Here is a 25,707-nt window from a genome sequence, read left to right on the forward strand (position 1 = left end):
AGCATTAGCAAACCTTTCTGCTAGAATATTAGTCCCCTTCTAGTTCAGATGCAAACCATCCCTTCTGTACAAGTTCCATCCTCCCATGAAGAGAGCCTAATGATCCAAAAATACGAAGCCCTCCCACCTACCCCAGCTCCTTAGCCATGTGTTAAACTGTATATTCTTCCTATTTCTGGCCTCACTAGCACATAGCACAGGTTGCAGTCTTGAGATTACAACCCTTGAGGTCCTGCCCTTTAGCTAGGCATCTAACTCCCTGAACTGTTATGCAGATCCTCATCACTCATTCTACCTCTGTCATTGGTACCTTCATGGACCATAACTTCTGGTTGTTCACCTTCCCACTTGAGAATGCTGAGGACGGTCCAAAATATCACACCTAACTAACGGATCCCCTATCACCATGGTATGCCTCTTTTCCTCTTCCCTTCTGAGTCACAGATGCCACCAACAGTATCCAAAATGATACACCTATGTCGAGGGGGATAACCACAGGGGTACTCTGTGCTGGCTTCTTAACCCCCTTCCCCTTCCTGACATTCACTAGTTTCCAGTATTTTGCATCTTGGGTATAGCTATCTCCCTATAGGAACTATCTATCACCCTTTCAGCCTCCCGAATGAACCAGAATTCATCCAGGCCCAGCTCCAACCCCTTCAATCTTCTACTTACAGCTTTTCTTTTTTGCTTTATCTGACTAAAGCCTCTTTTCGCTAAAGCATCAAAATCATCACTCTAACTCTGGCCACTGTGACGATGGATACTGTGCTTGCCCCGCCTTCATTTACTTTGTCCCTGCTAATTAATCCCAAACACTGATTTGTTGCTGGTCAGATCTCCAAAATAACTGCAGCTGATTACTTGGTCAGTGAATCTGAGTGAAATTACCCCCGCTGAAGCTTCTGATCTCTGATTGGTAGCTGGTCAAAGCTCGAAGAAAAAATTGCCACGATTTGCTGCCTTTTTCTACTCTGTTAGCGAGCCTGAGCAAAATTCCCTCCTCTCAAGCTTCTGATCTCTCGATTGGTTGCTGGTCAAAGCTCCAAGTGGAAAATAATTTCCTTTTTTCTTATTTAATTGGAAAGCTTTTTAAATGTTTCAATTGTTTCCCTATGTTTTTAAATATTTTAGCATTTTCATGTTCTAAGAAAAGTAACAACAGCATTTTTAAATTTAATAATGTTTTTGGAACTCTGGATGTTGGAATATTAATAAATATTTGATTTTCTTGACAGCTCCGAAAGCTGGCAGGCAGGGCTTCATCGACGGAGTCAGGTTATGAAAATGACTTGCATCATGCCAGGTCTTGACAATAATCTGGGAACTACTTCATTACTTGTGGTCGTTCTTCTCCCTGACTCTCCTCTTTATGAAGCTGATTAAAACCTATCTCTTTTATAACATTTCTGTTCGTTGTTCATACCTTAGTCCCAAACTTTATTTGGCTGGACTTCCATAAATCAACATGGGTTATTTTACTATGTTAATTATGCCATTATTAAATTCAAGGAGCTGTTTTTTTGTTGTTTCTGGCTTTGAGTCAGTTTTTTGAAGCTCTAACAATAAAAAAAGGATCATTCACCACAGATACATTGAAGTGCCATATTTACTTAATTATGGTTGGTATAGAGATAATAGAGATGCATAAAATGAACTAGAATCTGTATTTTCACAATTGAAAGTAAAATATGCTGATGCCACACTATGGTCCAAGAGGAAATGCCTAGAAGAAATATACCCAAGCTTTCAGTTAATTCTTTTGATGCAAATTTGTAGATTCTTCCAAAATTAAAAAAAAATCCTAAAGGAAGCTTTTGGCTATTGGCTCATATTTTAGCTGTGTCTTATTGCCATTCCAATAAAAATTTTGCACGTCAGATGTCAGGGGTAAGTTTTTTACTCAGAGAGTGGTAAGTGCATGGGATGGGCTGCCAGCAGCGGTGGTGGAGGCAGATACGATAGGGTCTTTTAAGAGACTCCTGGACAGGTACATGGAGCTCAGAAAAATAGAGGGCTAACCCTAGGTCATTTCTAAGGTAAGGACATGTTCAGCACAGCTATGTGGGCCGAAGGGTGTGTATAATGCTGCAGGTTTTCTACGTTTCTAAATACTCCAATTATCTTACATTGCTTTAGCAAGTTTGCACCTGCATGTTTCTCTTTAATCAGATGGAAAGAGATGGGCATTAAAGTTAGTCTGGAAAATTAGTTTACAAAACTGTTTCATGGCCTTTCAACTGTTATCAGAAACCCATGATGTCAGCATTTCCACAGACTCGTGAACAAATAAATTTATGCCAGGATGTGAAATTTCTTTCATCATATCAGCCAATGGGGCTTTTCTTGTTACTTGCATTTAACTCCATCCAGATGAGCATATTCTGAACTTTCTGAGTGCCTAGATCCAGATGTTAATAATCTGAATCATAAATGCTGAGAAAAAAGATCTTCTCACTCCTTTGTTGAAAAAAGATTAGAATAAATAAAATGAAACATCCTGGAATTTATTCTATGCATTTTAAAATAGAAACACTTGCACATTTGATTAATTTTGATTGTTTCTTCCATTTACTTCACCCATTTTTGGTCTCATACCAAAGTATTTATTCCAACCCTTTTGAAGTTAAGGGTGTGTTGTGTAATAATAAGCATTTATTGGCAAACTAAATAAAAAAGGTAAAATCCGTTATTAAGGAATGATAAAAATTTAAAGATATAATCCATGGTTTTCCTTCAGGAGAGGGTCATTCAGGTGTTCAGAAAAGGAGGGAGAAAAAAGTAATTTGCTATTGGTAAAGAGTGGAGAATGGGATTGCATTCCTTGCTCTGCAAAGACTCAATATAGATGGGCCAAATGGCCTTTTCTTAGGCCATAGCAATCCAATTATTATACCTGAGTAAAGAAGTAATAATAAGGTCTTAGTGAGAATGTAACTGAATTGTTGCAAAGTTTTTTGTCTTCTTGGCCAGTGAGGAGAAACTATTTACTGTAGATTATAACTATCTTGCCTTGAACTTTGGACAACCAATTTCGACGTGAGTTTGATTTATTCCTCTCCTTTTAACACCAAACTTTTTTATGTTTAAACCTATTGCAATTGTTAAAAACAATCAATATTTTACCTTTTGGGGTAACAAGAGCAGACCTAAATATTGATAAATACAAATTAGAATGAAGATTGGTTATTCTCAAAAGACATATTGTGGGTGAAAAACTGTCCAGACACTGCATATATTTACTTTTTTACTGCTGTATTGAAGTGGCACTTTTGATTATATGCATGTCTCTAGACTAGAGCGCGATTTCAACTCAAGACCTTCTGATTCAAAGCCTGCTGAGCCAAGTCTGACACTGATATGGGCATGTTCTGCAATGCCATGGTACAGATGGTTGGGGCTTTAACACATCATGAATGTCAAACCATCTGTAGGCTTTGGCTCTGCTTTCAAATGGTAGAAAGTACTAATTTTTGCAATATGATATTTTGGTTACATAATATGTGTTTGACATCGGCCACTGGCCTTATAAATATGATAATGATAGCCTAAAGTTTGAAGTGTTATTTTCATCTGCTGGTCTGTTGATAATATGGAACAGAATGTACTGTATATTGTGTTGCATCTACAATAAATTCAACAGTTTTGTAAAATTGCAGTTTGGTTTACATAAGTCACTCCATTTAATAAACAGTTGTCTGCTAATGCAGAAATAAAGCTTGTGCTGCATAAATATATTTATTTTGTTGTATAAATGTACAGAAAACCTTAGCTACAATGGTCTCCTAATTGACAAAACATCATCTGGGAAATAGAAATGTAGTTACTACTGAATGGCTGAGTCACACAACCAAGAAAGAAGTTTGTAGAGATCTCCAATGAACAATTATGCTCTGTAATGTAGAAAGAACACTTGTTATTTCTAGAATCGAAGATCATCTGCACTTAGTATCAGACATTTGTTTGGTATTATGGAAGATATGATACCCCCTCCAGCATGAGGGTGGGTCTTACTCATCAGTCCTTTTCTTCCCTTTCCACACCATCTGAATCATGCAGTTCTTCGTTATCTAAGCGTTGGAGGGACATCATGGTATTGTAGCCAGCAGGCTTTGGCAGCACTTGCAGCTGTGGGACTGGCAGCATAGCTACGCACGTGAAGTGTGGAGCTTGGGAACGATAAATACCATCCTTGACAACGCTTTGCCCATTTACACTAAAAGTGTACATTGTGATTGGTGGAGATGTTTGGTAGGTGACTGTTGTTTGGGTGGGAATGGCTGATGGAATCACAGAGCACTACAACACCGATAGTCTGCACCCAGCCTAATCTTCAGCCTCGTCCATCTACTTGCACCCGGATCATAGCCTTTCATAATAACCCCCTCATTCATGAACCTACCCAAAGTTCTCTTAAATGTTGCAATGGAACTCAAGTCTACCACTGTCCCAGCGCCTTGTTCCACACTTGCAGCAGCCTCTGAGTGAAGAAGATTCCCTTCAGAGTCCCCTTAATATTTTTAATTTCAGCCAAAACCTTTAGTTCTAGTTTTATCCAACCTGAAGTGAGAAAGCCTGCAAGCATTCACCCTATCTATAGTCTTTATAATTTTGTATAATCTATAACAGGGGTGTCAAACTCATTTTAGGTCACGGGCCGGATTGAGCAAAATGCAGCTTCATGCGGGCCGGATCAGTCGGATGCGTGCGAACGCAGCTTTCGTTGCCTCCGTTTTTTCAGCCTGCTCTCATGTGTCTCAGTCTCTGCTATAACTACAAAATGTTTCACTTTACAAATTCCGTTTCTTATGAAGAAGACTGCCGAATAAACACTAAAAACCCTGAAAACCTGGTACCTGAATAAACTCAGCATTAGCCATATCATACACCATAGGCGCTTCAATTACTGGGGCCAGCTTTAATAGTAATTAGATATCTCGCGGGCCGAAGATAATTCCACCGTGGGCCAGATTTGGCCAGCGGGCCTTGAGTTTGACATATATGATCTATAAGATCTCCCTTCATTCTCTTGCACACCAGTGAATAAAGTCCTAACCTATTCAACCTCTCTCTTTAACTCAAGTCTTCAAGGTTCGGAAGCACCCTTATAAATTTTCTTTGCACTCTTTCGAGATTATTGATGTATTTTCTATAGATAAATTGAGCAGTTTCTGACGTGGAAGAATTGGTGTGTGATTCTGAAGACACATTTACCAGCCTACTCAAGTGAGCCCTTCAATCTTTTTACACTGTGGCCTTCAACTCCTGGTTCGACCCTCCACCTCCTGATGGATCCCACTGTCTGCTCAGGATCGATCTGGAGTATTCTTAAGCTATTTGAAGTTATGGGACATTTCTCTTTTTTTTCATTTCTTCTTTCAAGAAATCCTATACACCCTACGGAAAATCAGAGAGCACATTCTCATCTCAAAAAATTCCTCGTTAACCTCAGGTATAGGAAGCTTATCCACAGCTACTGTTTCCACCATGCACCTTCCTAACAGGTGTGTAGGCTAGCTTTGTCTGCTCACGAAGTTGGCTCCCGACAGATGTATTCAGTCAATGAAGATATTATTATTGTTGGCTAGAAGCTGCATTTGTTGGAATTACCAAGTAGCTTACAGTTGGCTCGTTGCCTATGTTACACTGAGTGGATTTTGGTTAATTGTGCTTCATAGTCACTGCAACTAAATTCAGGGGCTATTAAATATGGTTACCCCATCCCCAATTTCTCGACATAGTTCTCTCTCTAAGAAAGATTTCTTCATTTTAAAATGTTGAAAACCTCGATCAATCTTCAACCATAACAAAACAATTTCACAAACATTTTCACCGGAATACATCTCAAGTAGATGTCAAATTTTTGAGAATGTGTGCTGGAATGAACAACTGATTTTTATGTAATTAATTTTTAGATATTTAACAGGCAGACAAGCCTGCTCATTGCGAGGTGAGTTGACCAACAAATATAAGCAGGGCACAATTGTCCTGAGTCAATTGGCTCCCTAACTGTACGCTGCCTATCTCATTTGAAAACGTGTTAGCGTTTTATTATTTTGTTTAATCTTGATGCCAACTTAACCAACTTCTTCACATTTTTAGGTAAATGCACTATCTCGGACTTCTGCAGTTGTTTTAGAAATGCACTATCTCGGACTTCTGCAGTTGTTTTAGAATAAAGTTAGCATGCCGCTATTATAACTCAGAATGTTAGTGAGTTTGGCACTCTGTAAGATGTGTACGTCCTCCACGTGGAATGTGTAGATTTTCCCTACGTGCTCTAGTTTCCTCCCACAGTCATAGAAAACATTGCAACAGCCAATATGATAAAGAATCCTAGAGATCTTGTAATTTTAAAGTCACAGAGTGACACATCAAGGAACCAGACCCTTTGTCTCCTAGGTTTACATCAATTACTAGGCACCTATTTAGATTGACCCTGTACTGATCCCATTTTATTCATCCCACATTCCTATCGACTCCCCCCAGGTTGTACCCGTCACCCGTCCACTCAGGGCAGTTTACAGTGACCGGCTAACCTGCCAACTCACCTGTCTTTGGGGCCCGGGGGAATCCTACGGAGTCACGGGAAGAATGTGCAAACTGCACAAGGTCATGCAGGAGGTCAGGAACCCAGGTCACTGGTGCTACAAGACTGCAGCTTTTGCCACCCCTTTCTGACTTGTTAAGAAAGGTTATCCTTTCTTATATACACCTATAGTACATTCCTCCTTCAATGACCTCATACAGTCCCAATCAAAAGCCTTCAAAATTGTTTTCAGATAAAAGGATATAAACAGTAGCCTTGTTAACAGTAGAAGCTTTAAAATAATATCACTTCTCTTCCAGCCTTCTCTTTAGGCTGGAACTGCATTTCATTTAGGTACTCTGCAAATATTATTTGGAATAGTACAGAAACCAGATAAAATATGTTTCTGAAATCACTGAGACTGAGGTAAAAGAATTCATTGTAAGTAAAAAGCCTGTTGGCAGTTTCTCTTGCTTTCTGATGGACACCTGGTTTACCCACATCAGAGCCAGGAGCAAGAAAACACTGTTTGTGAGCAAAGTGGCAGCAGAGTTCAGGAGGAGAGGACACAGGCCATGTGAACCTTTAATTGTGGCTCTTTCAGGAGAGAGCAAACATGTGGGAAGGTACTGTTACTGTTCAGCATTTACACAGGTGGGGAGATGTGTTGAACTCTAACTCTAACTTACAGAATTATAGCTTATTGGGTAAAGAAAATCGATGATTTATGTATGCGAGCGGGCAAATGTACACATTCTCAAATGGTTCACCCTCAGCTGAAAAGCCTCTTTTTACTTATTTCCATTTCAGCAAGTAGAAACCTTTGACCTCACAAGATGAACATGCATTAAATTAATAAAGCTAGAAATAGCTTCGTAGACTGTATGACTTGCATAAAGCTGAGCCATTTCTGATCTAATCTATTTTTACGTGTTGCAAAATGACAAGGATCATAAATGCTTGCTACGTTATAATGGCTGGGAAGAGAAGCTTACTCTCCACTTTATCCTTGAATACTGTGCTATACAGTGGAAACCAGTTCACAAGCTCCTTGCAGTTATTTGCATTGATGTTAGACATATTGGCTTCACCAGGAGAAATCAAAGAGACTGATTAACTAAAGACCAAAGAGGAAATAAAAAATTAAATCAGCATTGAAGAATATAAAAGACTGTGTTAATGTTCAAATTATATGTTTCCTGCAATGCAAAGTTATTAAAAGTAAGTTTAACACCATTGCATCTAATTATTCCAACAGAATTACCTGTGGACAGATTTGCATGTATTTGACTATCTGTTCATTACTCTTGGATGTCAGTCCTTGATTTCAGCAATTGAATTAGGTTTTTCTAACTCCTCTATAGTTACCCAATTTGAAAATGAATTCATTCACTATAAAGTGTACTTCCTTCCCTGTCCTTACACTGTTAATCTGATTAAATAAATAGATAAGCAGCTGGCTTGGAGAAAATTGAAATGCTGGAATTTGGAGCTACAGACAAGACACTGGAGGAACTCAGCAGGTCAGGGAGGATCCAAGAAGGTCAATGTCTTGGGTTAAGATCCTTTATCTGGACTGATAAATTTGACCTGAAATACTGAATGTCCATTTCTCTCCAAAGATGCTGCCTGATGTTCTGCATTTTTCCAGCATCTTATTTGTTAATCAGCTGCTTTGCCTGTTAATTTAGGCCTAGGTACCCAATTTTCCATACTGTCATCAGTTTGCAGTAACTTATTAGGCAACAAAAATGCTTGAACTGAGAAGGATAGGGGCTATAGCATGATGAATTCTGTAGCAAAACTAAGGTCCACAGTTAACATTTTAAGTAGATGAGTTTTCATGAGAATCACTAGAACTTGCTTTAATCTTCTTTTTCTTATCCTGTTTCCCACCCAAAACCACCTTTTATTTGTTATACTTGCATGTATATTCTTACAATTTCTTCTTCTTTAACACCCTCTAGTTCAGATGAAGAGTCTCTGACCTTCAGGGTTGCTCAAGTTTGTCTCTCCACAATTGCTACCCAGCCAGATTAGTTTTCCCAGCACTTTCTGGCTTTGTTTTAGATTGCCAGTGTCCGTAGAATTTTTTTAAAATTCAGTTATACTCTCCAATCTGCACTCACCCTTTCAGAATCAATTTTGATATCACCAGCGTAAGTTGTGAAATTTGTTCAATGTACCTGTTATCACTTGATCTTTAAATTTGTTCAAACTTGGAAACAATAATTTTGTGGCACTACAAGGGGTGATTGATGTTCGTGGCCTAAGGTAGAAGCAGATGAGTTATACAGCTCTTGTTACATGCACATGTAGTTCAACGCTGTGAGTGATTATGGAGAAAGTTTGACGTTAATAACTCATCTCCTTCTACCTTAGGCTACAAACTTATCTATCACCCTTGATGAGTTATTAACGTCAAACTTTCTGCATAATCACTCAAAGAGTTGACCTGCACGTGCATGTAACGAGAGCTGTATAACTCATCTCCTTCTACCTTAGGCCACGAACTTATCAATCACCCCTGCTGTGGACACTTTCTGGAGGTCCAAGATCCGTATGCTCCACAACCACTGGACTAAGTGTGTAAATGTAGGAGGGGACTATGTTGAAAAATAAATGTGCTAGGCTTTCTAAAATTGACTCCTTCTACTTTAGGCCACAAACTTATCAATCACCCCTCGTAAGTCAAGTTCTTTTTATTTAAGCTCACATTTCTATAAATATTGCATTCTTATGGTGATGACACTGTGGTGAACTACATATACCTGTCTGAAGATGCCCCCCCCCCCCACTGATGCTCCTGTGGCTCCTCCCACAGACCCCTGTATAAAGGCGATTGGAGGCACAGCCCCTTCCTCAGTTTCCAGGAAGTTGTGTGATGGTCTCTTGTTGCTGATAGTGCTCTCTCTTCCAGCTAATAAAAGCCTATCTCTCGCCTCACGTCTCCGAGAGTTATTGATGGTGCATCAGAAACTAAACAATTTGATGGAGGCTCAAATAAAATTTGCATCTGAAACACCTGAGCTACCTGACTCTGGAAAGTCAATCACATTCTTAGAGCACATCAGTCTCCCTACAATAAGCTAAAATGTGGTCAATATGAACTGAATTGGATTCTGCAGTCTTTGAATTGGGCTGTACCATTTTAATCTTGTATTTTTTAATGTTACTTCTGTTTTGAAAAAAATTCTGGTGAGTTCAGCCTACTATCATAAACATTCCTCTCACTGTCATGTATAGCCAACCTCAGTTCTTGAATGATCACCTTTATTCTGATGTGAAACATGGCAGGGATGTAAATTATACCAATTAGTGCATCCATTTTCCTACTTCTAAAGTTCCTGAACTGTGGATTTAGGTGTGTTCATTGTGTGAGGGGTAAGGGGTGAAAGTGGGCTGGATTGGAGAGGGCAGTGATATTTGAAGATAAATGCAAGGATTCAATTATTTTGCAGAAGAATATAAAAGAGCCCATAAACTTATTCCTATTTTGCCCTTACATTAATAGTATGTGAAGGAGTGCAATGAATTGCTTCGGGCACAAAGCTACGCTAAACCCGCAATAAAGATGATTAAGTATATGCATGATAAATTACAGGGTAGGTGGAGAAAATCTGGCCCATTATGCCTTTGCCAGGTCCCTAAAAAGTCCATCTGAATTTTTCATTGCCCTGAAAATATCTGCAATTTGGGCACATCCAATTTACATGACCAATTAGCAGCCGGAAGCATGTCTTATATTAATTTATTATTAATTTTTATTTCTTTGTTAAATATTTATGTTTAGACAGACAAACAGACATACTTTACTGATCCCGAGGGAAATTGGGTTTCATTACAGCCGCACCAACCAAGAATAGTGAAGAAATATAGCAATATAAAACCATAAATAATTAAATAATAATAAGTTAGTCATGCCAAGTGGAAATAAGTCCAGGACCAGCCTATTGGCTCAGGGTGTCTGACTCTCTGAGGGGGGAGTTGTAAAGTTTGATGGCCACAGGTAGGAATGACTTCCTATGACGCTCAGTGTTACATCTTGGTGCAATGAGTCTCTGGCCGAATGTACTCCTGTGCCTAACCAGTACATTATCGAGTGGATGGGAGTCATTATCCAAGATGGCCTGCAACTTGGACAGCATCCTCTTTTCAGACACCACCATCAGAGAGTCCAGTTCCACCCCCACAACATCACTGGCCTTATAAATGAGTTTGTTGATTCTGTTGGTGTCTGCTACCCTCAGCCTGCTGCCACAGCACACAACAGCAAACATGATAGCACTGGCCACCACAGACTCGTAGAACATCCTCAGCATTGTCCGGCAGATGTTAAAGGACCTCAGTCTCCTCAGAAAATAGAGACGGCTCTGACCCTTCTTGTAGACAGCCTCAGTGTCCTTTGACCAGTCCTGTTTATCGTCAATTCATATCCCCAGGTATTTGTAATCCTCCACCATGTCCACACTGACCCCTTGGATGGAAACAGGGGTCACCAGTGCCTTAGCCCTCCTCAGGTCCACCACCAGCTCCTTAGTCTTTTCACATTAAACTGCAGATGATTCTGCTCACACCTTGTGACAAAGTTTCCCACCATAGCCCTGTACTCAGCCTCATCTCCCTTACTGATGCATCCAACTATGGCAGAGTCATCAGAAAACTTCTGAAGATGGCAAGACTCTGTGCAGTAGTTGAAGTCCGAGGTGTAGATGGTGAAGAGAAAGGGAGACAGGACAGTCCCCTGTGGAGCCCCAGTGCTGCTGACCACTCTGTCTGACACACAGTGTTGCAAGTGCATGTACTGTGGTCTGCCAGTCAGGTAATCAATAATCTATGACACCAGGGAAGCATCCACCTGCATCACTGTCAGCTTCTCACCCAGCAGAGCAGGGCGGATGGTGTTGAATATGCTGGAGAAGTCAAAAAACATGACCCTCACAGTGCTCACCGGCTTGTCCAGGTGGGCGTAGACATGGTTCAGCAGGTAGACGATGGTATCCTCAACTCCTAGTCGGGGCTGGTAGGAGAACTGGAGGGGGTCTGAGTGTGGCCTAAACATAGGCCGGAGCTACTCTAGAACAAGTCTCTCCAGGGTCTTCATGATGTGGGAGGACAATGCCACTGGTCTGTAATCATTGGAGCCACTGGGGCACGGAGTCTTCGGCACAGGAACGAGGCAGGATGTCTTCCACAGCACAGGAACCCTCCGGAGACTCAGGCTCAGGTTGAAGACATGGTGAATTACTCCACATAGCTGGGGGGCACAGGCTTTGAGCACCCTAGGGCTGACACCATCCGGGCCTGCAGCCTTGCTTGGGTAGAGATGTTTCAGCTGTCTTCTCACCCGTTCAGCTGTGAAGCCCACCGTGGTGGTTTCAGGTGTGGGAGGGGTGTAGTCATGAGAGCAGGGTGGGGGGCTGTGAGGAGGGGTAGGAGGGGAGAGTGGAGTATGTGTTGGTTGGGGGCTGACAACAGATGAATCATGTGGGGGATGGGCAGGGGCCACAGCGTCAAATCTGTTGAAGAACAGGTTAAGTTCATTGGCCCTGTCCACACTGCCTTCAGCTCCCCTGTTGCTAGTTGCTAGTTTTATTTGTTATTTGTTAAATATTTATTCAGTGATACAGTGAAAAACAGGTCTTTCCAGTTCAGCAAGTCAGCAATCCACCTATTAAACACCAGCCCAATCAGAATAATTTACAATGATCAATTAACCTACCAACTGGTATGTCTTTGGACTGTGGGAGGAAACCAGAGCACTTGGAGGAAACCTATATAGTCATGAAGAGAACATACAAACTCCTTACAAACAGAGCCGGAAATGAAACCCAAAATCCAAATGCCCTGAGTTTCACTACATAATATTTTGTGTACTTGAATTTAAATACAGTCACCTACACTAATAATTTTCAGTCCAATTGGCGAAAGCAAGAAAGCTGACAAATACCTAGGAAATTTGCAGCTGGCGCTGATTTAACTTCAGAGATGAACTATGATAATTATCTTTGCACTGGTTTGGCAAAGCTATTGGTGGAGCACAAGTAATTTACTGGAAATTATGAATGGCTTAAAAATTAACTCAATAACTTCCAGTGAGTTTGAATGTAAAATGGTACTACTAGCATTGATACACTATTCAAAATGTACATCTCCAGGAAACTCTGGGATGCATTATGCTTCCATTCACTTGCTTAATAACATCATGTATCTAATATTAATTGTAGCTCTGTAATTTTTCACTTAGCATTTTGCAACCAATTTTTTCATCCAAAGTAATAATTAAGTACTTCTACTGTTTCTTATTCTCTTTAGTAATGAAAGTCTCATTCTTTACACTAAAGTACAAGTTTCTTTCCATACTGTTACTTGCTAATGGTTCCAAGCTTGTCAAGCCGAGGGGAGGTAGTGGGGACAAGCTCCCACTACCTAAATATGCTCCTCCCAGCATGCACCTGACAACCAAGTCCAGCTCCTGGCTTCTCGTGTGGCTTAGCCTCTAAGCCCGGCAGAACTGTTTCTACTGACAGGAGAAGGGGCGAAGGTGGGTCCTGGTGCCTTAAAACCAGTGCTTCGGGTAGATGGAGCTCGTCAGCCTAGGAAGGCAGTCCAGCTAAGAGAGGGAAAACTCTGATTTCAAGCCTCCGCTGCCTTGCGGCCATACCCACTCATGGGAGAGGCTTAGAGAGTAAACCCTGAGGACAAGTCTGGAGCTGGAGTCCCTAAGGCAGTCCGATGTTGCCTTAAACCTCGTTCTGGCAACTCCTGTGACATCACTGGTGCCAAGCTGTATCAGCCCTTGCCCTTCCCTTGGGCAACATCTGTGTCGTGGAGAGGGGAGACTTGCAGCATGGGCAACTGCCGGTCTTCCATACAACCCTGCCCAGGCTTGTGTCCTGGAAACCATCCCAGGCACGGATCCATGGTCTCACGAGACTAACGGATGCCACCACCAGCCTCTTGAGACATTTAACTACACAAAAGGAATTATATATATATAAAAACTCTATCCCTTCTCTCTTTTTCCATTCCCTGTTCTGGTACCCCAGTCACTCCTTCTCTTCTCCTCAGCCTTCCACCACTCTCCTCCTTCCCTTTCTTCCATGGTCAACTTTCCTTTCCTTACAGATTCATTCTTCTTCAGCCTTTTACCTCTTCCACTTATCGTCTCCCAGCTTCTATTCCTTCTCCTCCCCCCACCTTATTATTCTGGTGTCTGACCCCTTCCTTTCCAATGCTGATTCAGGATTATTTAATGTCATTTCCAGTACACTGAGTACAAAGGAGAACAAAATAATTGTTATTCCGGATACGATGCAGCACCAAAAAAAAAACACACTTAAAGAACATAATAATAATAATAATAATAATAAAAACACAATGAATATAAATTTAAAAAATAGCTTATGTACATTGGGTCTTGACGCAAAACGTCGACTGTTTATTCACCTCCAAGAGTGCTGTCTAACTTGCTGAGTTCCTCATATGTGTATTGCTCAAGATTTCCAGCATTTGCAGAATCTATTGTATTTATAAAAATGAGTAAATTCTTGTTAGTCAGTCTCTTTTTAATACTTTATTATCTATGCTGTTGCACATCAGCACCTTTATTAAGGGTTATTAAGAGCTTTGACTGCAATTTGTAATTGTTCCCTTTGGACTATTAAGGGATAAACACAGTCTTGTAGAGGATAAAGATTGGCATAGTATTTTGGCTCCTTATTTATAGATTAGGATGGAGGCTACAGGATTAACCAAAGAATCATCAAAAGATAACTTATGGTTAAAACTATTTATAAAACAATGTATTGAAGATCTCAAAATAATGAGTTATATCACCAGCCAAGTCATCAATAAGCCTGTAAAGGTGATTCACACCCCAATGGCTCAAATCCTATCACTATGTAACCATATCCTACTGGATATTAGATTTTTCAAAAAATATGTGAAGTAAATTGATGCTACTTTTTAAAGCATCGCGAAACATCACTAAAAGCACTACACAATTAAAGGTATTTGACCTATATATGTCTTTTAGTGTTGCATCAATATGGTCGAGTTTAATTGATGAGCATTTTGATAATGGATAAGAATACCAACCTTGCCAACAGCACTCATCCTTTGAGGATATGTTCTTCATGTTTGATGAATTAACTTTGGTGATCGGTGATTTGAAAAGAAGAAAATAGTTCCACAATTCCGTGATGTTATTATAGACAGGGTGGATTGAATAGGAACTGGGCAATGTTTTCGTTTTATTGGCTGTGGTCAGTATTCCACTTCAAGGTAGCCCAGAACCGGTGCAACAGATGATTCTGTGGGATGAGCTGCAGAACATAGGTTTACAAGATAACAGAGGCCAAAAAAAAAGGAAACAGGGTCATTGAGTCCTTATTTTCATTTGGAAGGGCAGCATAAGCAAGAACAGATGGATCATATGGAACTTCGCTGAGTGCACCAACTTTATCTCTCTGAAAGAATGTTGTTTTTGAATCTTCCCGACATTTATAAGTATACCTTTGAGGAGAACAGTGGGTGGAAAAGCCAACAAATGTGATTAAGCATGCAATTCTTAGTGAGAGTGAGTCAAGAGACTGTGTGCTGGTATGTGTGGCTTGGAGACTGAGGAAAGTTAATGGGATGAATAATTGGCCGCCTCTCAGACCTAAGGAAAAAAGTGCTGGATATTTTCAAGAAGACTGTAAAATATGTTGTGGAAGTGAAATGAGTTTGAAGCAAGTTGTGACAGAAGGTAAATAAAATGAAATACACTCCTTCCTTTATCATGAAAGTTCTCATTTATTGGTTTTCTTTAGAACTTAACTGCATCTGATAAAATCGGTATAGTTTCCTTCATGATCAGAATAGGTTTCTGAATATGAAGATAAGGGAATATAATAGGAACCACTCTGTAGGAGCTTTCCTATGGTCCTTCAAATACTTTTCAAGTGTTTACTCAATCGCTCTTTGAGCATTACTGATGACTCTTAATACCCTACATTTTGATGTAGTGCATTCCAGACAATAACAACACATTGTGTGAAGACATCTCTCTTCATTTTCTTGTGAGTCTTTTTGACAACTACCCGCACTGGCTCTTTCTTACAAATAAGGACAACTTTTATTGATCTTTGCAGTTAGTGATTTCAGTGATGTACAATTAAAAATTAAGTTCTAGTTTTCAAGGCGGTTCCCAAGATGTGCTGGTGGCTGTGCCCTGACTTGTAATGATGTACAGCCTTTTTAATTTTAAGAATCAGCTTAAATTTGAAATATTTCTACGTATTTCAGGGTGGAAAGATTTCTGAGATTTGATAGTGGGTGTATAATTAGCAGCTTATAGGAATATTCATTAAAATGAAGTAGTGCCTTAGGTCTAATGCCTGCTTTGCTGTTGTGATTATAACGTTTTCAAGCTGATCAACGCACTTTGGGTAGCAGCCCTTACCAGTTCACAGTGCCTGAAGGAATTAGCTCTGTGGTCATGAATTTTTCGGGGTGTGGGACAATGATGAAAACCAAGTAAATAGATCTGGTGCAAGTGCTGATAAATCGGGCAGATTGCACCAGATATGCCAAGACCAATTGTAAAACTCAGAATCAGATTCTTGAATATAGTGTCATGCACATTTCCCAAATGTTCACTAAATTAGAAACTAATGGCAGACAGACACCGAATATACTGTATGTCACGTAAATTTAAGAAAGCCAAAGTGAAAACTGTGTTTCAGTCTTCCTCAATGGAGAAGATACTACACCTTCAACACTTGTTCAAGTCTTTTTGTTATCGATGCCTTTTATCTCTTGTGTATCTCTTTAAGGTGCCACCTAAGCCTCTTGTACTCCAAGAGAAACAAAGATAGCCTCTCAGGTATATTCTCTCAATTAAAAAGTTCCATTTTGGGTAACGTCCTGTGGAATTATCTCTGCGCTCTCTCCAGAGCATTCATGTTCTTAATACAATGGCAACTAGAAAACTGTACCAGCCTCTCTGCTGGTATTCTATATCCTGGCTATTGGAGGCAAATATCCCAAATGCTTTCTTCATTATCTGCTTCCATCCTTAGAAATCCCTGGACTCATCCAAAGTCCTTCAGGCCATCAGTTCACCACTAGGACCTATCATTCAATGGGTATATCCTATGCTTATTAGTTATCAATATCATAAGAACATAAGAGATAGGAGTAGGAGTGGGCCATCTGGCCCATCAAGCCTGCCCCCCATTCAATAAGATCATGGCTGATCTGTCCATAAACTCAGCTCCATCTACCTGCCTTTTCCCCATAACCCTTAATTCCCCTCTGTAAAAATCTATCTAACTGTATCTTAAGTGTATTTAGTGAAGAAGCCTCAACTGCTTCCCTGCGCAGAGAATTCCATAGATTCACCACTCTCTAGGAAAAACAGTTTTTCCTCACCTCCGTCCTAAATCTTCTCCCTTGAATCTTGAGGCAATGTCCCCTAGTTCTAGTCTGACCTACCAATGGAAACAACTTTCCTACTTCTATCTTATCTATCCCTTTTAAAATTTTGTATGTTTCTATAAGATCCTCTCTCATTCTTCTGAATTCCAGAAAGCATATTCCCAGGCAACTCAATCTCTCCTCATAGGTTAACCCCTTCATCCCTGCAATCAACTTGGTGAACCTCCTCTGTACTGCCTTTAAAGCCAGTATATACTTCCTCAAGTACAGAGACCAGAACTGCACACAGTACTCCAGGTGCAGCCTCACCAGTACCCTGTATAGTTGCAGCATGACCTCCCTGCTCTTGAATTCAATCCCTCTAGCAATGAAGGCCAACATTCCATTTGTCTTCTTAATAACCTGTTGTACCTGCAAGCCAACTTTTTGCGATTCATGAACAAGCACTCCCTGTCATGGTCCAGTCATTGAAATCAGTATTCCAGTTCACGGTCCAGTCTGTGGACTCTGGACTCTGGGTCTTCTGGCTGTCCCTTGTTTCAGTTGGGCTTAATCATAGGCACCTGATTCTTGTCTTGGGGCTGGGAATATCAGTGGCCCTGGGATTGAGTCTGGGGGTTGGTTTGTCTTGTCAGTGTCCCCTTAGAGCAACCTACTGGTGGAAGGCTAAAGTAGCACTTTGTAATCTCTAGGCCTGGTTGGAGGACTACTGCTTCATGGAGTCTTGTTGCCTCTAGTTGGAGGAGTCATCAGGGTATGGATTTGGCTGTTTCTGGGGCCAGCTGAGTGGCCGTCTGCCACTCCGAGCTGATATAGATTTGCCTGTTTCCATAGCCTGCCAAGGTTGCTGGCTGCCCTGAGACTCAGAGCCACCCTGGACTGAGCTCCCTTCCTGTCCTTGCCTCCGTGGGGATAAGTCAGGCCAACCTTTCTGTTGCCCTGCGGTTGCCTCAGTTGGGTAAGTCAGGTTGTCTTTGCTGTTACCCTGAGGCTGTTCTGTTCCCTTCCCCTCTCCATCTGATAGTTTTCTCGGTGGTTTACATTGGCAGTCATCCTGGTCCTGCATCCTAGTAAGCATCCTGGCCCGGTGTCCTAGGAAGGGGCTTGGCCCTGTGAAAGCATCCTGGCCCTGTATCCTAGAAAGGGTTTTGGCCTTACGTTCCAGGAAGGAGTACCTTGTCCTGCCCAGGAAAGCCTCGAAGAATCCAAACCTCGTCCAGTCCTGTAGCCATGTCTGTCTTTGCCTAGTTCTGGAGTCTGAGCCCGAGATAAGATCCAGGTTCTGGGTCCTTGCTCAGTCTCCGGCTCGGACTCTGAGCCCCTAGCCCCATTCCAGGGTCTGAGCCCAAGTCAAGATCCAGGTTCTGGGTCCTTGCCCAGTCTCCGGCTCGGACTCTGAGCCCCTAGCCCCATTCCAGGGTCTGAGCCCAAGTCAAGATCCAGGTTCTGGGTCCTTGCCCAGTCTCCGGCTCGGACTCTGAGCCCCTAGCCCCATTCCAGGGTCTGAGCCCAAGTCAAGATCCAGGTTCTGGGTCCTTGCCCAGTCTCCGGCTCAGACTCTGAGCCCCTAGCCCCATTCCAGGGTCTGAGCCCGAGATAAGATCCAGGTTCTGGGTCCTTGCCCAGTCTCCGGCTCGGACTCTGAGCCCCTAGCCCCATTCCAGGGTCTGAGCCCGAGATAAGATCCAGGTTCTGGGTCCTTGCCCAGTCTCCGGCTCGGACTCTGAGCCCCTAGTCCCATTCCAGGGTCTGAGCCCGAGATAAGATCCAGGTTCTGGGTCCTTGCCCAGTCTCCGGCTCGGACTCTGAGCCCCTAGCCCCATTCCAGGGTCTGAGCCCGAGATAAGATCCAGGTTCTGGGTCCTTGCCCAGTCTCCGGCTCGGACTCTGAGCCCCTAGCCCCATTCCAGGGTCTGAGCCCAAGTCAAGATCCAGGTTCTGGGTCCTTGTCCAGTCTCCGGCTCGGACTCTGAGCCCCTAGCCCCATTCCAGGGTCTGAGCCCGAGATAAGATCCAGGTTCTGGGTCCTTGCCCAGTCTCCGGCTCGGACTCTGAGCCCCTAGCCCCATTCCAGGGTCTGAGCCCAAGTCAAGATCCAGGTTCTGGGTCCTTGCCCAGTCTCCGGCTCGGACTCTGAGCCCCTAGCCCCATTCCAGGGTCTGAGCCCAAGTCAAGATCCAGGTTCTGGGTCCTTGCCCAGTCTCCGGCTCGGACTCTGAGCCCCTAGCCCCATTCCAGGGTCTGAGCCCAAGTCAAGATCCAGATTCTGGGTCCTTGCCCAGTCTCCGGCTCGGACTCTGAGCCCCTAGCCCCATTCCAGGGTCTGAGCCCAAGTCAAGATCCAGGTTCTGGGTCCTTGCCCAGTCTCCGGCTCGGACTCTGAGCCCCTAGCCCCATTCCAGGGTCTGAGCCCAAGTCAAGATCCAGGTTCTGGGTCCTTGCCCAGTCTCCGGCTCGGACTCTGAGCCCCTAGCCCCATTCCAGGGTCTGAGCCCGAGATAAGATCCAGGTTCTGGGTCCTTGCCCAGTCTCCGGCTCGGACTCTGAGCCCCTAGCCCCACTCCAGGGTCTGAGCCCGAGATAAGATCCAGGTTCTGGGTCCTTGCCCAGTCTCCGGCTCGGACTCTGAGCCCCTAGTCACATTCCAGGGTCTGAGCCCAAGTCAAGATCCAGGTTCTGGGTCCTTGCCCAGTCTCCGGCTCGGACTCTGAGCCCCTAGTCCCATTCCAGGGTCTGAGCCCGAGATAAGATCCAGGTTCTGGGTCCTTGCCCAGTCTCCGGCTCGGACTCTGAGCCCCTAGCCCCATTCCAGGGTCTGAGCCCAAGTCAAGATCCAGGTTCTGGGTCCTTGCCCAGTCTCCGGCTCGGACTCTGAGCCCCTAGTCCCATTCCAGGGTCTGAGCCCAAGTCAAGATCCAGGTTCTGGGTCCTTGCCCAGTCTCCGGCTCGGACTCTGAGCCCCTAGCCCCACTCCAGGGTCTGAGCCCGAGATAAGATCCAGGTTCTGGGTCCTTGCCCAGTCTCCGGCTCGGACTCTGAGCCCCTAGTCACATTCCAGGGTCTGAGCCCAAGTCAAGATCCAGGTTCTGGGTCCTTGCCCAGTCTCCGGCTCGGACTCTGAGCCCCTAGCCCCATTCCAGGGTCTGAGCCCAAGTCAAGATCCAGGTTCTGGGTCCTTGCCCAGTCTCCGGCTCGGACTCTGAGCCCCTAGCCACATTCCAGGGTCTGAGCCCGAGATAAGATCCAGGTTCTGGGTCCTTGCCCAGTCTCCGGCTCGGACTCTGAGCCCCTAGCCACATTCCAGGGTCTGAGCCCAAGTCAAGATCCAGGTTCTGGGTCCTTGCCCAGTCTCCGGCGGACTCTGAGCCCCTAGCCCCATTCCAGGGTCTGAGCCCAAGTCAAGATCCAGGTTCTGGGTCCTTGCCCAGTCTCCGGCTCGGACTCTGAGCCCCTAGCCCCACTCCAGGGTCTGAGCCCGAGATAAGATCCAGGTTCTGGGTCCTTGCCCAGTCTCCGGCTCAGACTCTGAGCCCCTAGCCCCATTCCAGGGTCTGAGCCCAAGTCAAGATCCAGGTTCTGGGTCCTTGCCCAGTCTCCGGCTCGGACTCTGAGCCCCTAGCCCCATTCCAGGGTCTGAGCCCAAGTCAAGATCCAGGTTCTGGGTCCTTGCCCAGTCTCCGGCTCGGACTCTGAGCCCCTAGCCCCATTCCAGGGTCTGAGCCCAAGTCAAGATCCAGGTTCTGGGTCCTTGCCCAGTCTCCGGCTCGGACTCTGAGCCCCTAGCCCCATTCCAGGGTCTGAGCCCAAGTCAAGATCCAGGTTCTGGGTCCTTGCCCAGTCTCCGGCTCGGACTCTGAGCCCCTAGCCCAATTCCAGGGTCTGAGCCCAAGTCAAGATCCAGGTTCTGGGTCCTTGCCCAGTCTCCGGCTCGGACTCTGAGCCCCTAGCCCCATTCCAGGGTCTGAGCCCAAGTCAAGATCCAGGTTCTGGGTCCTTGCCCAGTCTCCGGCTCGGACTCTGAGCCCCTAGCCCCATTCCAGGGTCTGAGCCTAAGTCAAGATCCAGGTTCTGGGTCCTTGTCCAGTCTCCGGCTTGGAGTCCAAGCCCAGGCTCCTAGTTCCTTGTCCTGGTCCTGCTTTCCTAGCCCAAGTCTGTGTTCCTCTCCCAGCTCCTAGTCTGTGACCAGTTCCATCCCTAACTCTAGTCCAGTCCAGTTCCCAGTACTTCAGTGTCTGTGTCTTGCATTTGGGTCTGTTCCTAATGCCCCACATAAAACACTCCCCTCTGCACAACAGCATGCTGCAATCTTTCACCATTTAAATAATTCTATTATTCTTCTATTATTCCTTTCGAAGTGGACGATCTTGCATTTACCAACAGTGTATTCCATCTGCCAGACCTTGGCCCAATCACTTAACCTATCTATATTCTTCTGCAGACTCTCCACATCCTCTGCACAATTTGCTTTTCCACTCATTTTAGTGTCATCAGCAAATTTTGCTACGCTACAAGCAGCCCCTCTTCCAAATCATCAACGTAAATGGTTAACAGCTGTGGGCCCAGCACCAACCCCTGCGGCACCTCACTCACCACTAACTGCCAACTGGAGAAACACCCATTTATACCAACTCTCTGCCTTCTATTGGTTAACCAATCCACTATCCATGCCAATATACTTCCTGCAACTCTAGGCTTCCGTATTTTATTTATAAGTCTCTTTTGTGGCACCTTATCGAATGCCTTCTGGAAATTCAAGTATACAACATCCACCTGTTCCCCTCTATCCACTCTACCCTCTACCTCTATCCTCTATCATTCTGCGGCCTATCACTATCCTCCACACTATCAACTTTACAGATTTTCATATCACCTACAAATTAACCAAGCATACCTCCTGCATTCATATCTAAATCAATAATATAGTAACAAGTATTCTAGCTCTCTATCATCACCTGCTGCCTCTATCACCAAGCCAAATTTGGGTCCAATTTGCCCTGGTTTCCATGGGCTTCAACCCTTGAGATCAATCTCTAAAGACCTTAATGAAGTTCATGTAGACTATGTCAACCACACTGCCCTCATCAATACATTATATCAACTCTTTAAAAGATCCAGTCAAGTTGAACAGATGGGATCTACCACTCATAAAACTACACCAACTTCCTTTGATTAATCTCTGGTTTCCAGGAAAAGATTGATCCTGTCCATTGGATATTCTTCCAATATTTTTTCTACCACAATACTATCACAGTCCTGTAATTGCCTACATGAGGAAATCTGCAGATGCTGGAAATTCAAACAACACACAAAATGCTGGTGGAACGCAGCAGGCCAGGCAGCACCTATAAGGAGAAGCACTGTCGTCGTTTCGGGCCGAGACCATCCTGACAAAGGGTCTCAGCCTGAAACGTTGACAGTGCTTCTCCCTGTAGATGCTGCCTGGCCTGCTGTGTTCCACCAGCATTTTGTGTGTGTTCCTGTAATTGCCTATTTTACTTCTGCTGCTTCCTTTAATATGTGTACCTCATTTGCTCTTCTCCATGTGGAACTGATAGCAAAACAAACTTCTACCTTTTAACAATTTTTTCTGCTCTTAGGAAGGGCTGTGGTGAAGCTTATTTTCATCCAGAATGCTTCAAAACAAATACACATTGAAAAATCTTTTCAATGGATAACAAACAAGAGAAAATCTGCAGATGCTGGAAATCCAAGCAACACACACAAAATGCTGAAGGAACTCAGCAGGTCAGGCAGAAACTATGTAAAAGCGTACAGTTGATGTTTTGGTCTGTGAACCATCAGCAGGGCTGGAGAAAAAAGATGAGTCAGAGTAAGAGGGTGGTGTTGCGTGAATGAAGCCACCAGAGAGAGTTACTGGTAGATACAAAGCAGCTTTATTCAACAAAACAAGGTACAGCAGGCATCATATGGAGTTGCTTTCAGTGGAAAGGTCTGCTGGCCCGATGTGGGTCTTGATATTTATTTGCTAAACACAAAGGACAATTCTATATTTACAATAAGTAGACAATGCTTTCTTTTGAAGCTACGTACAAACTTCACACCTTCTGATTTGCATCCATTCCACGTGCGCCAGCATGTCTGGACTGGGCTTTCAGGTATCCATTGTTCCAAACTTAATCCACAATACATTGTCAAGGAACAGGAGACTGGTAGCCAAAGCCATTTGCTAAATGTAAATGACCTAAACTTAAAAAAATCACTCTAACAGGTGGGATGGAGGGGAGGGAGAAACACAAGGTGATGGGTGAAATTAGGAGGCGGAGGGGTGAAGTAAAGAATTGGGAGGTTGATTGGTGAAAGAGTTACTGATACGTCAATTAAAGTTTTTTCTGCACTTAATAACCTTGTAAGTAAAACTGAGGCCTTAAAAGGAATTTGACAGCTATGTGGAAATTATGATTTTGTTATGAACTTTCCTTAATGGTTTAGTACTTCTAGTCAAGTATATGACTAAGCTATTAAATCAGTTCCAAGCCTGTTACTAGCTACAAAGCAGGAACCCTGATTTCCAAGCATTGTATAGAGGTCTACTGACCTGATGCTTAAGCCAAAGAATTGTTGTTAGTCACAATTAATATTTAATGAGATTTAGGATTGCATAATATTGGCATGATCCAATCCTTCCAAGCATGCCCTAAAGTCTATTCCCCATTCAAATATTTAACCAGAAAACCTAACCAATTATGCACAAACATTTTAAAAAGTATAATCATCTGGCATTAATCAATCACCTTTGTTTCTGGAAGTCTGATCACCATGGTAAAACAAATCCAGAAAAGATCATAGACACTTTCTCACATCAGTTTCCATTTGTGGGCAGATTGAACATAACAGGAAGGTTTAATAATCCTCAGATCTACTTAAAAGGTTGCAGCACCGAAACTCTATGTCAATTGAAATACAAAGGAAAGCAACTCCCAGTAGCCCGTACAGATGGCTAGGGTCATCGACATATTATAAACTAATACTTTATCTACATGAGCATTCTGTCCATTCTACTCCATTGGAAAGGAAGTTATGAGCTTGACGTTGTGCTAAAGACGGAGGTGACTTCTGGGCAAAGCTGAGTGCAAAGTTATGGGAATTATCCTTTCATCTGAGGTAGCAAGTGAAGCTTCACTGAGCCCACTCAGTGGGCAGATCCTGCACAGGAAGCTCTTGCATTGGTTATCTCAGACAGAATGCCCGTTAAGCTCGATTCCACTCCAGCTTACAGATGCCTTCTTGCCCTTGCAGGTAATGTGTTTGGCCTCCCCTACCCCTGACCCCAGGTATTTTGGTGGCAAAGAATTGTACCCATAATGGACTAAGAAACAACACTTGATACACTGTCCAAACACCAAGTTCCATCTCAATCAATTTGCTAAATTATTTCATGTCATTATCACCTTTAAGTAAAATACGTCTTCATGTCTGTTTTAAATTTACTTTTGATTTAAGCCACATTTTTCAATATGACTCACTTCACTGACATTAAAGTTACAAGTCTGCTGCAGATATATTACATTTTAAATAGCTCTAGGGAGAACTTGTTTTACCTTTTATTTGGAGTGTGAGGTCCTAAGGTTCCTTTCCACTTAAGGTGATAAATTAGCTCAGTCCATGCAGCAACTTTTTAAAGTTTCTTCAGGACCTTGGCTTGGAATCACAAGCTACATTGATTCTGAGGTTGCATAATGATGCTGGGGGAGAATCAGGGCTCTCATCATTCCTGTGCAGTCAGTCTGGCAGCAGTTTCCACCATCTCCATATGCAAAGTTACAGTATATGCAGAAATCCAGAGCCTGCCAGCTGAGCGTTGTCTTGCTTTCCCATTCTCAGAAGTTCTTGGAACATCAGTATCTTGTTGAAAGATATGTGAAGGGTTTGAACTTAAAAATACTTATACATAGTTAATTACCCACTAAGCATATGGAAATACTAGTCCTCTTGCTTTCAAGTGAGAGTGAGTTTTTGGCATCATGATACTTATTAAAATCGACTCCAAGGACCAGATGACCACTTCTCTGTAATAACAAAATATTACAATTACTCTTCAAAATTTTGTCAGGCTATGGGAATGAAAATTAACAAAAGCAAAGTTGTATTTATTTAAATTTAAGTATTAAACATAACTACATTTGAATTTATTTTCCCCTTCCATGTCTTTTATTTCTCTTTTCGTTCCATCTTTCTTCCCTTCTCTTTGTTTTGTTTTCCACATGTCAATTTACTCTGAATTAAATAACTTAATGCAGTTTCAGCATGGTGAAAGGGACTTTTATTTAAAGGGACAACTGCCTTTCTCTGGTTAGTAATATTCACTATGGACCTTTAGTAAAGTGATTGGCAACAAGTTATTGGCTGAAAACCTGCCCTGGATTTATTTTGATTAGTCGGTTGACAGCAAATCAGATTTATGCTCACTGATTGATATGCCATGAAATTTTGTTGTTTTGAGGCAACAGTCCAGTGAACAGGTACAAAGTTACTGTAGATTACAAAAATGAGGCCTTCTATTGGTTGGGGTTTGACCATGGATATTGCATCCTAGTTGTCAATGTGATATGTCAGCTGGGGCAGTACAATATAGTGAGCAAACTGTTCCCCATGCAGCAGGCTTCCTCTTCCACACAGCTGATGAATCCAAAGGAATGGCAGAGACTGATATAGCTTGGCATCAGTGGCATCACAGGAGTTACCAGTCAGGGTTAAACTCAATGTTGGCCTGCCTTATGGACTCCAGCTCCAGA

The 25,707-nt window shown here is 43.1% G+C and overlaps 1 long non-coding RNA gene across 1 annotated transcript in view; it reads right to left on the reverse strand.

Annotated features, from left to right (window-relative positions):
• LOC132384417 (uncharacterized) overlaps nucleotides 1–25,707 on the reverse strand; it is a 395,996-nt gene that overhangs the window by 63,508 nt on the left and 306,781 nt on the right. The window contains exon 5 of the long non-coding RNA XR_009508885.1: nucleotides 24,514–24,981. This is a non-coding gene — a long non-coding RNA (uncharacterized LOC132384417). The remainder of the gene's footprint in view (nucleotides 1–24,513; nucleotides 24,982–25,707) is intronic.

The sequence above is a fragment of the Hypanus sabinus genome, chromosome 2 (assembly GCF_030144855.1).
Source record: "Hypanus sabinus isolate sHypSab1 chromosome 2, sHypSab1.hap1, whole genome shotgun sequence".
Classification (NCBI taxonomy): Eukaryota; Metazoa; Chordata; class Chondrichthyes; order Myliobatiformes; family Dasyatidae; genus Hypanus; species Hypanus sabinus.